This window comes from Urocitellus parryii, chromosome 3 (assembly GCF_045843805.1).
Source record: "Urocitellus parryii isolate mUroPar1 chromosome 3, mUroPar1.hap1, whole genome shotgun sequence".
Classification (NCBI taxonomy): domain Eukaryota; kingdom Metazoa; phylum Chordata; class Mammalia; order Rodentia; family Sciuridae; genus Urocitellus; species Urocitellus parryii.
In genome coordinates, this window is record NC_135533.1 from 189,976,926 (window position 1) to 189,982,925 (window position 6,000).

The following is a 6,000-nucleotide window of genomic DNA, read 5'->3' on the forward strand; positions in this document are numbered from 1 at the left end:
GGAAATTTTTAATATTTATTAGTTCTCGGCGGACACAACATCTTTGTTGGTATGTGATGCTAAGGATCGAACCCAGGCTGCACGCATGCCAGGCGAGCGCGCTACCGCTTGAGCCACATCCCCAGCCCCTTAGTGTAGTTTATAAAGTTTTAGGTATTAAAGTTTTCATTATATCCCCTGATATGTTGCTACTGGGAACTCAGCGTTGTTCAAAGAGACGACACACTTGAATGGTTCCAAGGCCAGAGTCAGGATAGAGTGAAGTTGATACAGTATGTAGAATTCCATGTCCCCTCAACTGACAGGAGGCAGGAATGATTCAATAGGGCCACCATTTGACTGGTACCCCCCCATCATGGTTCAAAATAGTAATTATGAGCTGGGCACAGAGGCACAGACCTATAATCCCAGGGGATCAGGAGGATGAGGCAGGAAGATTGAGAGTTCAAAGCCAGCCTCAGCAACTTAGTATGACCCTAAGCAAATCAGTGGAGACCCTGTCTCTAAATAAAATACAAAGAAGGGCTGGGGATATAGCTTAGTGCTCAGTGGTTAAGCGCCCCTGGGTTCAATCCCTGGTACTAAAAAAAATAAAAAGTAACTATGACGTAATGTTTATTTAATGTACTTTAAAAAATGTGCACTCTAGCTGGGTGAAGTGGTGCGTTCAGCGGCTGGAGAGGCTGAGACAGGAGAACTGCTAGTTCATGGCCAGCCTCAGCAAAAGCAAGGTGCTAAGCAATTTAGTAAGACCCTATCTCTAAATAAAATACAAAACAGGGATGAGGAGGGAGGTGGCTCAGTGGTTTGGGGCTCTGAGTTCAGTCCCGGTACCACCCCCCAAAAAAACACATGCACTCTGGTGGACTTATGCATTTAGAAATTATACGAATGAAAACTGAGGAAGACAAGAAAGACAATGACAATTTTTTGGGGGGAGGGGTAATGAGCTCAGGGGTACTCAGCCACTGAGCCACATCCCCAGCCCTATTTTATATTTTATTTAGAGACAGAGTTTCACTGAGTTGCTTAGCACCTCACTTTTGCTGAGGCTGCTTTTGAACTGGTGATCCTCCTGTCTCAGCCTCCAGAGCCACTGGGATTACAGGTGTGTGCCACCACACCCGGCTGAAAGGTACAATTTTGATATTAAAATAAGCAGGTGGGGATGAGGATGTGGCTCAGTGGTAGAGTGCTTGCCTAAGGTGGCCTGGGTTCAATCCACAGAACCCCTAAAAAAAATAAAATAAAAAAGCAAATACATCACATATTCAATTAAACAATCAGATGATGAAAAAGCTGATTCAAGTTACTCTGATGGAAATATAGCCGAATCTGCAACCCATTGTCTGAAAGGATTTCAGGGGCTGGCTCTGGTGTCATCTTGGAAAACCAAAAAAAAAAAAAAAAAAAAAAAAAAAATTACAGATGCATTGGGGAAAGAATGCAAATTTATTGCTTATGTAATTTCAGGACTGACTTCCTTTAAAAAGTGGTTACTTACTAAAATTCAAGGTGATTTATTTTCAGGATTCAGGAAGGTATATAGGACCCACTTTCTAATGAAAACTAGCCAAGGGAAAACTGGGAGGCTGCTTGTTCCTATCTTGCCTGTTTATTGGCTAGGATGGTAATGAAAAATTTAATACAATGTAGTTTACAGCAGAAGGGAACTATGCATCCTTTCCTCTGGATGCATAGATCTGAAGATCTGCCTCTTCTCAGGGATAAGCTAAACCTTATTAGGTTCTAATACTGATTTATTATTTACCTACTATTATACCACATTCAAAAAGATCATGATAGCCGGGCATGGTGGTGCACACTTGTGTGTAGTCCCAGTGACTCAGGAGGCTAAGACAGGAGGACAGCGAGTTCAAAGCCAGTCTCAGCAACAGTGAGGTGCTAAGCAACTCAGTGAGATCCTCTCTAAATAAAATAAAAATTTAAAAAAGGTGGGGGACTGGGTATGTGGCTCAGTGGTTGAGTGCCTCTGAGCTCAATCCTTGGTCCCCAAAACAAAACAACAACAACAAAATCACAATAACTGTATTTCCATACAATTGGAGTTAAATTTGATGATTTAAAGATTTTCCTCTTTCCTATCTGTGGTAAAATCAAGTCTTCACTGAAATTAGGAATGTGCTATTTTAACAATTTACACTGCACATTTGCTTTCTGTTAATATGTTAGTTCAAGAAAGCAGAGAAGGGAAACTACTTCATGAAGAGAAATCAAACCTCCCCCAGCAGAGTCTCTCTCTCTCTCTCTCTTCTTCTTCTTCTTCTTCTTCTTCTTCTTCTTCTTCTTCTCGGTTTATTCTGAGCAATTGTCCCCAGGACACCAGCCCACCAACAGCTGTCAAGTTTGATTCTTCTTTCTGGAGTTACAGCCTTCCTGTTCCTCCTTGATGGTTCTGCTGACATTTCACCTCTGCTATCAAGACATTTTGAGTCTTAGTATCAGGAAGACTGTTAGTTTTTTTTTTTTTTTTTTCTCTGTGTCATCTTCTTTCTTTCTTTTTTTAAAATTTTTTTGGTGGTGGGTGGGGCCAAGCCAAGAAGGAGGCAGCGGGTCTGGTCCATCTCTCTGCTGACCCTCTGGGGCCATCTTCCTTCTGGCAATTCTCTCCCCCCATCTGTTTTCTTCTTGTTTTAAAGAAAAAAATAAAAACAAGGGGAAAAATGGAAAAGAAACAAAATAAAAAAATACATAAAAAACTCTGGAGTAAAGCTAGTATAGTAGAAAATTATAGGTGTGCATAGATTTACTTGTTCACACATAGGTCTCAAATTACTATGAAAGAAACTTCTATTGGCAATAGATGATGGCATGAGATTTTTTTTTTTTTTTTTTTGTACTAGGGATTGAACCTGAGGGCACTTTACTACCAAGCTACATCTGCAGTCCTTATTTTTTTTTTTTTAAGAGAGAGTGAGAGAGGGAGAGAGAGAGAGAATTTTAATATTTATTTTTTAGTTACCGGCAGACACAACATCTTTGTTTTTTTGTATGTGGTGCTGGGGATCGAACCCGGGCAGCACGCATGCCAGGCAAGTGCACTACTGCTTGAGCCACATCCCCAGCCCCAGTCCTTATTTTTTATTTTGAGATAGGGTCTTACTAAATTGCTGAGGATCTCTCTAGTTGGCTAAGGTTGGCTTCCAGTTGTTAGAATTATAGACATGAGCCATGGTGTTGGGCTCCTCATTTTTTTTTTTTTTTAATTATTTTTGGTGCTAAGGATTGAGTATAGGGACTCTCATTTGAAGGCGCTCGATCACTGAGATATACCTCCAACCCCTAATTTATGTTTATTTACTTCTTAGTCCTGGGAATTATAACTAGGGGCACTCTAACACTGAGCTATATCTTGTCCTTTTTTTCCCCTCCAATAGTTTTTAGTTGTTGATGGACCTTTATTTTATTTATTTGCTTATGGTGCTGAGAATTGAACCCAGTGTCTCATGCTAGGCAAGCACTCTTCCTTTTTAAAGTTATTATTTTTTTCTTTTTTAGTTGTAGATGGACATGATACCTTTATTTATTTATGCTGAGAATAGAACCCAGGGCCTCACATGTGCTAGGAGAGTCCCCTACCACTGAACCATAAATCCAGTCCCAAATTTTTTAATTTTTGAGACATGGTCTTGCCAAATTGCTCATGCTGGCCTGGAATTTTCAGTCCTCCTGCCTCAGCCTCCCAAGCAGTTGGGATTAGATGTGTGGCACTAAACTCAGCTCTCCAGTCCCTAATTTTAAATTTCAAAAGTTTGGGGCTGGGATTGTGGCTCAGTGGCAGAGGGCTTACCTAGCATGTATGAGACACTGGGTTGGAATCTCAACACCACATATAAATAAAATAAAGGTCCATTGACAATTAAAAAAATATTAAAAATAATAAATTAAAGTTTTTTTAATTTGATAGAGAAGGCTATTTTGGCTTTACTGTCAACAGTTTCACTGTTCACGGGTTACTGTAGATGGGACTGATGTTTGCTTTGCTCTGGGTGGTGAGGCCGGTGATCTGGAGGGCAATGGAGGACTTGAACCTTCATAGAGGGGTTGCCAGACTCTTTGCAGCCAGAAGTTCTTTATCCTCAGCACCTGGGGTCCTCCCATGGCTCTGTCTTTTCAGCACATTTATCTAGTTGGGTTGATTTAAGGGTTCTTTCCAGATTTTCTATCCCTAGATTCTGATGACAAAATGGGAGATAGGTATTTCTACCCTATCATTATGATGCAGGTATAGTGATTCAAATTGGAAACCAAAATTTTTAAAAAAATTGTTTTGACATATAACTTATAGTGAAATTTTGCAGAGCTTAAATAGCATTTTTAAGTCAGAATAAGTGAATACACTGATATATTTTTACTTCATTTCCCCAGAGGATACCTTCATATATATATATATATATAAAACCTTTTCCAGTCAGTCAGGCGTCATCCCCAAGGGTACCTTTCCTATCCCCATAGTTTAGTTTTGCTTGTTTTAGAATTTTTCTGTAAGTGAAATCATGGAGTATGAACTCTTTTGTGTTTGGCTTTATTCTCCCAACATGATGTTTTGAAATTCATCTAGACTGTTTGCCTGGGCCAGTTTAAATAGGACCAAGATACCACTAACAGTGAGACAGTGTGAAGACGGGGACAATTGTTCTGCCTGTTGGTCTGTGGGCCAGATACTCCCTAAATCCTGGTAAGTGGCCCTGTTGGCCCTTCCACGTCAGGCTTCTTCTAGGGCCATGCAAGTTCCTCTCCTAGAACCGCCCAGTCTTGGGCACCACCCAGATGGCCACGGGGCCGCTGGGTCGCCTCCCCTGAACAGCTGTCCCCTCCCCCATCAAAACTCAAAATCAGAATTCAGATTCGTTTAATTCCACGCATTCAACATATGATGTTTTGGTATTGATGGCAGATATAGAGTCCTTAAGACAAGGGAAAGAGAAAAAAAGGTAGGGGGAAAACCCAGATCCCCAGGAGAGTGGATATCAGCCTCCGTTGAGGCAGGGATTCAGAATGAAGTCTTTTCTTTTCTTTTTTAAATAAACGGAAGAGTCGCTCTCAGCTCCTCGCTCTGAAGGTTTCAAAGGTCGTCACACTGAAGCCCGGGGGCGTTCATCTCCCCAGCGGCCTAGAGAAGGGAGGAGGTTGACGGGAGGAGGGAGGGAGCACACAAAAGCGGGCCGTGCCGAGAGGGCTAATGTTTCCTGTTTGCCTGGAACCCCCTCCCCTGTCTCCCCTCCCCCAGCCCCCTCCCAGCACTCGGGCGGAAGTGAGTTTGCTCCTTTGGAGATTAAAAGGATTCCGAATTCCGATCAGTCCCAATAACCGGCGTACAGAGAGGAGGAGGAGGAGGAGGAAGAGGCGGCAAAGCAGAGAAAGAGGGGGCGCGCGTGCGCGCGCTCGCAGCCCGAATTGGGGGAGTTGTGCAAAGCCCCAGGAGGCCAGGGCACGGCGAGAGCAAACCCCGGTAGGCGCAGCGCAGCCGGGCCACCCGCGTCCCGCTCGGCGACTCGTTTCAGAAAGAAGATGACGCAGGCGGGAGCCGGCGGCGTTGGCCACGCGGCTTCTGAACTCGCGGCGCGGGGCCGTTGCCGGTTCCACTGATTCCAACGCGCCCGGGAGGAGGCTCCGTCCCCGAGGCTCGGGATCGGAGGGGGGACCAGGGCGAGGGCGAAATGGCCCTATGACAAAGGAAATGTGATCCCCCTTCGCTGCCAAGGTTTCAGAGAGGACGGACGTGAGGAGGAGGAGGGGCGCGGGGCGCGCGCGGAGCTCGGATAGCATTGCACGACGGCCCGAGCAGAGCGGGCAGCGGGTACATCTAATATCTTCCTGCCGATGAATAATTCAGTGCGGCCCGCGGGGACCTGCGGCCCCGCGCTGCAGCGGGGCTAAGCCGGAGAGGAAGGAGCGCGCGGAAGGCGCCCAGGCCCGGCCGGGCTAGGCGGGGGCACGAGGGCCCCGGGCCGCGTGGGGCGCGCGTGCGTGTTAGCG